Genomic DNA, 9,259 nt, shown 5'->3' with positions numbered 1-9,259 from the left:
TAGCAGAGGCCTTAAAGATATCAAAGGAACGTGTTGGTCATATCATTCATCAATATTTGGATATGCGGAAGCTCTGTGCAAAATGGGTGCCGCGCGAGCTCACATTTGACAAAAAACAACAACGTGTTGATGATTCTGAGCGGTGTTTGCAGCTGTTAACTCGTAATACACCCGAGTTTTTCGATATGTGACAATGGATGAAATATGGCTCCATCACTACACTCCTGAGTCCAATCGACAGTCGGCTGAGTGGACAGCGACCGGTGAACCGTCTCCGAAGCGTGGAAACACTCAAAAGTCTGCTGCCAAAGTAATGGCCTCTGCTTTTTTGGAATGCGCATGGAATAATTTTTATCGATTATCTTGAGAAGGGAAAAACCATCAACAGTGACTATTATATGGCGTTATTGGAGCGTTTGAAGGTGGAAATCGCGGCAAAACGGCCCCATATGAAGAAGAAAAAAGTGTTGTTCCACCAAGACAACGCACCGTGCCACAAGTCTTTGAGAACGATGGCAAAAATTCATGAATTGGGCTTCGAATTGCTTCCCCATCCACCGTATTCTCCAGATATGGCCTCTAGCGACTTTTTCTTGTTCTTAAACCTCAAAAGGATGCTCGCAGGGAAAAAATGTGGCTGCAATGAAGAGGTGATCGCCGAAACTGAGGCCTATTTTGAATCAAAACCGAAGGAGTACTACCAAAATGGTAGCAAAAAATTGGAAGGTCGTTATAATCGTTGTATCGCTCTTGAAGGGAACTATGTTGAATAATAAAAACGAATTTTGACAAAAAAATGTGTTTCTCTTTGTTAGACCGGGGCTTATCAGCCAACCTGTTATATGGGAGCTATATCTAATTCTGAACAGATTTTGATGATATTTTCCATATTTGGTTGATACCACAGAAGGTTACCTTGTGCTAAATTAGAGTAAGATCGGACACTAAATAAGACTATTATGGTCAGAAATAAAGCCATAAGGAGTACATTTTTCAAAAAGGGGCGACATATACATATGGAAGCTATATTTAAATCTGAACCGATTTATTTGGTGCTATAGAAAATTAAATTTGGCCAACTTTGAGTTAGATCGGTTTATAAATAAGGGACTTATTGCCAAATTTGGGAAAATCAGAACCGATTTCGTTAAGATTTGGCACACTTAAAGGGTGGTCCATCGGATTACTTTGTGGCAATTTTGACGCCGATCGGTTAGGAAATGAACGAAATCTGACCCCATTTGTCGAAATCGGGCGATACATATATATGGGAGCTACATCTAAATTTGATCCGATTTCTTCCAAATTCAATAGCGTTCGTCCTTGTGTCCATAAAACACTCTGTACCCAATTTCATCAAAATCGGTTAATAATTGCGACCGGAATCCTGCGAACAACAAAATACATGGACGGACGGACACCAGGAGACATTCTGAGTCGATCGGTATATATTTTATGGGATTTAAAACCAATATTTCTGGTAGCACATTTTTTGGCAGATGGAAGTTATTATACCCTGACCACTATGTGATTTAGGGTATAAAAATTCTTCATATTTACCTAAACCTCTAATTAACATACTTTTATTGCAATATAATTCTTAATATATAATACACAAACAAGTTTGAAGCATTTGAGATGGTATTGAAAATGTAGATCTTCAAAGTGGAGTACGGTATTAAAGATTCGTCCCCGCCTTATCTGTCGAAATATCTTAATATGAAACGAAAGGGTAATACATACCCTTTTATTTCTTATAGCACATAGATTTTATTTTTGTCAGTGTAACAGTTTCTGAGTTTTAAAAACTCGTAAGTGAAAATTTTACTATCTCCTTTCCAACTTATATGTGTCTAAAGCTAAGATATCCCCATGGCTGATGTCCCAACTCCCTTCTAAGGCTTTTAGTGACATAAACCCAAAAAATGGAAAGAGTAAAAATCAAGAAAACAGACCTCAATCAAAGTAAGCCACAAAATAATGGAAAGGAAAAATGTAACAAAATTTTTTCCTTAAGCCAATGTACACCATGTTTATGTACATTACTCAAGCGATTTGGTTCCATAAGCGAACAAAGTCTTCGACTCTCAGAGTACCTAATGCACTGCATACTCCTACCAACAAAGTACTTGGTAAAAATCATCGTCATCCTCATCATCACCACCACATCGCAAGTTAATGCTGACCCTTGTGTTAATTTTTGAAGCTGGACGATTAGAAACCTCCTCAAAAAGTTAGGTATGTCAGGCAAAAATGAACGCAATTGAAGAAGAATGAAAGCAAGGAAGGGGCCTAGAACACAGATTTGTGGTTTTATTGGTTAGGTCACCAACCTAAATCCTTATGGATAACTGCTGATGGTTGAGATAAGAGACAGAGAGAGAGAGAGTTTGTGAATGCGTTTTTCGCTTTGAATGACATGATTTCTCTGGAATTCTATCGTTCCATCCTTTTCTATACATCAAGTTTATAGGTCCCCCCATACAAAACATAAGGATTGGTTTGGCTTTCCTAAAAAGTGAAGTGCATTATTCTCGACCAGGGCGTTGGAAAAGTTGTGGTTTAACTTTTTTTCCACTTCGTTTGTTTATTTTGTTTGGTGGATGTTTCCTTTTAGTTCTACTTATTTTTGTTTTCTTATTGTTTCATTTATTTTACGGGGTTTCATCCACAAACTCCAGAGAGAACATGTACGAGGTCAATATAAAATGTAGGGCTGAATTTTCAATCGTGAGCAATTTATACAGAAAATATTTAGCCAGTCTGAATTGATAATTTTCTATAGAAACACTAATTCAGCACGGCTGAATTATTATTTTCCTGTAGAAAACAAAATGCAGCCAGGTTGTTGTTTTGACAATGCATGGTGTCACTTTAACGTTGTCAGATTCTTACAGAAAATTTAATTCATCCAGGCCTTATTAAAGTTTTCTTAAAGAATGTTTAACTTAGACGCTCTGAATTGCTATTTTCCTAGTTGTAAGAATGCTAAATTAATGTCTTAAGTTAGTTTTGTTTAATTCAGCCAAGCACAAAAGTAGTTTTGCCATAGGAAGTTTAATTCAGCTAGGCCGTATTAAAATTTCCCCAAAGAATATTTAACTAAGCCGAGCTGAATTGGTAGTTTCCTACTAGTTGCAATGCTGAATTAATGTTTTAAGTTAGTTTTTTTTATAATACAGCCTTGCCGAATTGAAGTTTTCTTATTGGAAACTTAATTCAACCATACCGAATTCAACTTTTACTAAAGAATATTGAACTAAGACATGCTGAATTGATATTGTCCTACTAGAAAGGAATGCTCAATTAATGTCTTAAATTAGTTTTTTTTTATAATTCAGCCACGTTCCAAGTTTTCCTATAGCTAAATTCAGTCAGGCCGAATTAAAGTTTTCCTACAAAATATTTAACTATGCCATGATATTTTCCTACTAGTTAAGAATGCAGAATTAATGTCGCAAGTTAGATTTTTTTGTTTATAATTCAGCCACGCAAAGTTGAATTTTTTTTCTTATAGGAAACTTTATTCAGCCAGGCCGAATTAAAGTTTTCCTAAAGAATATTTAACTAAGCCATGCTGAATTGATATTTTCCTACTAGTTAAGAATGCACAATTAATGTCGTAAGTTAGTTTTCTTTAATTCAACTATGGTGAATTGAAGTTTTCCTATAGAAAGCCCAATTCAGCCAGGCCGAGTTAAAGTTTTCCTAAATAATATTTAACTAAGCTATTCTGAATTAATGTCTTAAGTTGATTTCCTTTAAATCCGCCACTTTGAAGTAAGTTTTGCTATAGAAAACTTAATTGAGCAAGGCTTCATTAAACTTACAATTACGTATTTGCTACAGAAATACCCAATTCAGCAAGGCAAAATTGGAGTTTTCTTTAGAAAAGTTCTTATAAAAAAGAACCGGAATTCGTTACTTACGCACGCTCACGAAGATATTATTTTCGCGAATCACGTTCAAGCACGACATTAGGTTGGTTAATCACGTTCACGCACACTCACGCCTTTGCCCTCAGCGTGACTCACGACTCACGCGTGAGTCACGAACATTTTCGTGAGTCTCAACGGTGTTTCACATTACGGTGAAACAACTTTTAGAGATGTTTGATATACTCAAAAATCATACCAGTATAACTGAGAAGCAATAAAACTCGGAATGAACGAACCACGACCCTTTGGCTTACGCAACCAACATTTGTTGCCTTACTCAACCAAACGGAATTTAAGTTTTCTTGTAGAAAATTATATTAAGCCGCGCTGAATTGAAGATTTCTTACAGAAAAGCTAGTTTCCTATATAAAAGCAAATTCAGCATTGCTGAATTGTAGTTTTCTTATAGGATATTTAGCTCAAGTAGGCTGAATAAAATTTTTCCTATAGAAAACCTAATTCAGATATGCTGAAATATTCCTATGGAGAATATAGCCCGAATTAAAGTTTTATTATAGAAGAACTAATGTCTAGGCTCATGTTTACTTATAAAACAAGTAAGTAGCATTGGTTAATAAATAAAAGTATTACGGCCAAATTTGGGAAAATCGAGCGATGTATATGTAAAAAATTAAATTTGGCCAACTTTGAGTAAGATCGGTTGATAATGACCAAATTTTGGAAAATCGGGCGATACTTAAAGGGTGATCAATTGGATTACTTTGTAGCAAATTTGACGCGGATCGGTTAGTAAATGAACGCAATCTGACCCCATTTATCGAAATCGGGCGATAGATATACGAGGGCAGTTCGGAAACTTTTTAGTCTAGCACAAACTGCGCGGTATAACAGAAAAAAGTTAAGTGTTTGGAAAACTTCCATCTCTGTTATGAACACATGTTAAATTTTGTTTCGATCTGGCAACTCCTTCATATAGAAACAGCTGTTCAAAAAAGACGCATCCGCAATTTTTTTTACAGTGGAAAAATTAGAAATGCGTGCTGTCACTAAATATTTACATAAAAAAGGTTTATGGGGACAAGAAATTCATAATGATATGGTGAATGTGTTCGTGGTCGTACAAGCATTAAAGATGAATCACGTAGTGGACGTCCAAAAACTGTAACAACAATAGAAATTGTAGCTAATGTGCATGATACGGTATTAACTGATCGACGAATAAAAGTGCGTGAAATTGCTAATATCATGGGCATCTCAAATGATCGAGTCCATTCAATTTTGCATTGAGAGCACTACATATGAAAAAGCTTTCTGCAAGATGGATGCCTCATTTGTTAACAGTCGATCAAAAACGCATAAGAAAAACGCATATGAACATTTCTCAAGCTTGTTTGGATCGTTTTAAGCGAAATAAAATGGATTTTAAGCGTCGTTTCATAACTGTTGATGAGATATGGATCCACCACTATACTCCAGAGACAAAAGAACAATCCAAACAATGGACTGAAGCTGGAGGAAGTGCTCCAAAGAAGGCAAAAACAATTCAATCGGCTGGTAAGGTTATGGCAACGGTTTTTTGGGACTTCAAATGTATTTTATTGATTGACTATCTGCAAAAGGGGTAAAACAATAAATTCAGAGTACTATTGCCAACTTTTGGATCAATTAAATGTACAAATTCGAGAAAAACGTCCTGGTTTACAACACAAAAAAAAATAATTTTTCATCAAAACAACGCACCAGCGCACAAGAGTGTTTTAACAATGGCTAAAATCAATGAATTAAAGTACGACTTGCTTGACCACCCACCTTATTCTCCTGATTTAGCTCCCAGTGACTTTTACTTGTTCCCAAATCAAAAAAAAAAAAAAAAATCTTGCTGGCAACCGTTTTACCTCAAATGAAGATGCAATTACAGTTGTAAACCACTATTTTGAAGACCTTGAGGAAAACTGTTTTAATCAAGGCTTAGAATTGCTAGAGATTATATTGAACAATAAAAATATTTTTGAAAAACCCACTATTCTCTTTCATTGATAGGCTAAGAAGTTTCCGAACCGCCCTCGTATATGAGAGCTATTTTTATACCCTCCATCATAGGATGGGGGTATATTAACTTTGTCATTCCGTTTGTAACACATCGACATATTGCTCTAAGACCCCATAAAGTATATATATTCTGGGTCGTGGTGAAATTCTGAGTCGATCTAAGCATGTCCGTCCGTCCGTCCGTCCGTCTGTTGAAATCACGCTAACTTCCGAAAGAAACAAGCTATCGACTTGAAACTTGGCACAAGTAGTTGTTATCGATGTAGGTCGGATGGTATTGAAAATGGGCCATATCGGTCCACTTTTACGTATAGCCCCCATATAAAGGGACCCTCAGATTTGGCTTGTGGAGCCTCTAACAGAAGCATATTTCATCCGATCCGGCTGAAATTTGGTACATGGTGTTGGTATATGGTCTCTAACAACCATGCAAAAATTGGTCCATATCGGTCCATAATTATATATAGCCCCCATATAACCCGATCCCCAGATTTGACCTCCGGAGCCTCTTGGAGGAGCAAAATTCATTCGATCCCGTTCAAATTAGGAACGTATATGGTCGCTAACATCCATACCAAAATTGGTTGCCACTAGAGCCAAAAATAATCTACCAAAATTTTATTTCTATAGAAAATTTTGTCAAAATTTTATTTCTATAGAAAAATTTGTTAAAATTTTATTTCTATAGAAAATTTTGTCAAAATTTTCTTTCTATAGAAAATGTTGTCACAATTTTTATTTCTATAGAAAATTTTGTGAAAATTTTATTTCTATAGTAAATTTTGTTAAAATTTTATTTCTGTAGAAAATGTTGTAAAAATTTTATGTTTACTTTGTCAAACTGAATTATATACGTATTGGATCGATCTTTTTATACCCTAAACCACATAGTGGTCAGGGTATAATAAGTTTGATCGGCCAAAAAATGTGCCTACCAGAAATATTGATTTTAGACCCCATAAAATATATACCGATCGACTCAGAATCACCTCCTGAGTCGAACTAGCGCTTGGTGTCCGTCCGTCATTCCGTCTGTCCATGCATTTGTTGTTCACAGGATTCCGGTCGCAATTATTAACCGATTTTGACGAAATTTGGTACACGGAGTTTTTTGGGCACAAGGACGAACGCTATTGAATTTGGAAGAAATCGGATCAAATTTAGATATAGCTCCCATATATATGTATCGCCCGATTTCGACAAATGGGGTCACGTTGCGTGTTTTTTCAAACGGATCGTCACCAAATTTGGCAAAAGGTAATCTTTTCCATCGCCCTTCAAGTCTGCAAAATTTCATCCAAATCGGTTCAGATTTAGATATATCTCCCATATATATTTGTATCGCCCGATTTTCCCAAATTTGGCCAAAAACCTTTATTTATAACCCGATCTTACTCAAAGTTGGCTAAATAAAATCTTCTATAGCACTTACTATATGTGCAAAAAATCATCGAAATCGGTTCAGATTTAGCTATAGCTCCCATATATATGTACCGCCCGATTTTTCTAAATTTAGCCATAAAACCCTTATTTATCAACCGATCTTACCCAAATTTGGCTAAATATTGTCTTCTATAGCACTAACTATATGTGCAAAAAATCATCGAAATCGGTTCAGATTTAGCTATAGCTCCCATATATATGTACCGCCCGATTTTCCCAAATTTGGCCATAGAACCCTTATTTATTAACCGATCTTACTAAAAGTTGGCTAGATCCAGTCCTCTATAGTACTAACTATATGTGCAAAATTTCATCGAAATCGGTTCAGATGTAGATATAGCTCCCATATATGTACCACCCGATTTTGAAAAATTCGCCCCTAATAACCTTATGTTTGACCATACAGGTCTCATTTCTTAACTGATCTTACTCAAATCTTGCACAAGGTAAACTTTTGTGGTATTAATCAAACCCGCAAAATATTATGCAAATTGGTTCAGATTTAGATATAGCTTCCATATATATGCATCGCTCGATTTTCCCAAATTTGGCCATAGTACTCTTATTTATTAACCAATGTTACTCAAATTTCAAATTTTGATGCACTAGCCGATCGTACTTATACGTACTTGTAGCTCTTACATAAGAATATTGCTCGATTTTTACAAATTTGTATTTATTACCCACACTAAATTAACGATTTTCTCTTTTTTAATAATGGGCTCAATAGTAGTGGCATACTAACTCCGTAGGCGCAATATCAACACATCTAGTGTTGCTAGAAGTAGGGGAAATTCCCTATATGTAGGGTTTTTCTAATATTTAGCGTCTTGTAGGGACGTAGGGCCACAATGTAGGACATTTTCACTCAACACAATTTGTAATAATTTTTACATTTTGGTGGCTCTAGAGGAGGAAATTAGAAGCCGGCAAGGCTTGATCTTTAACAATGTGTGGTAAACTTTATTCCTGTAGAGAATTTTGTCAACATTTTATTTCTATAGAACATTTTGTCAAAATTGTATTTCTATAGAATTTTTTTTCAAAATATTATTTCTATAAAAAGTTTTCTCAAAATTTTATTTCTGTGGAATTTTTTCTCAAAATTTTATTTCTATAGAATTTATTGTCAAAATTTTATTTCTATAAAAAATTTTCTCACAAAAATTTTTTTATAGAAACTTTTTCCAAAATTATATTTTTATAGAGATTTAACAAAAAAGATTACAAATTTGGGTAGAATTCTACCAACTGTGGCAACCGTGGTGTTAATACAAATTTATATTCAAAGTTATATACGTTGCATATTCATGTTTTAAGATAATAAAGAACTTAGAACCATTTTTGTTTTGTAAAATTTTTTAAATTGAACGAAAAATATAGTAGGGAAAATTGTTTGGGAATGTATGGGAAAGCAGGGCACTTTTTTTTTGTCCATGTAGGGTAAACCGAACATTTTCCGTGGCAACATTGACTATGAGCTATAGTCAGATTAAAACAAAGCACCCATAGACATGTACCCCTTAATTTTCCTAAATATGCAACTGCGGTTTATCTCCCAGACCTATATGTTACCCCACAAATGCTTATGATTACTAATTCTGTAATGGAGGTTTAGGGTATGATATAGTCGGCCCCGCCCGACTTTCTACGTTACTTACTTGTTTGATTTAATATATACCACGTATGGACTTACATACAATTTAGAAGACAGTGGTAGGAGGTTTTAAGATACCTTGCCATCGGCAAGCGTTACGGCAACTTAAGTAATTCGATTGTGGATGGCAGTGTTTAGAAGAAGTTTCTATGCAATCTATGATGGAAGGTACATAAGCTTCGGCCTGGCCGAACTTACGGCCGTATATACT

Source organism: Haematobia irritans, chromosome 3 (genome assembly GCF_050003625.1).
Source record: "Haematobia irritans isolate KBUSLIRL chromosome 3, ASM5000362v1, whole genome shotgun sequence".
Lineage (NCBI taxonomy): Eukaryota > Metazoa > Arthropoda > Insecta > Diptera > Muscidae > Haematobia > Haematobia irritans.
This window is presented reverse-complemented; position numbering follows the sequence as displayed.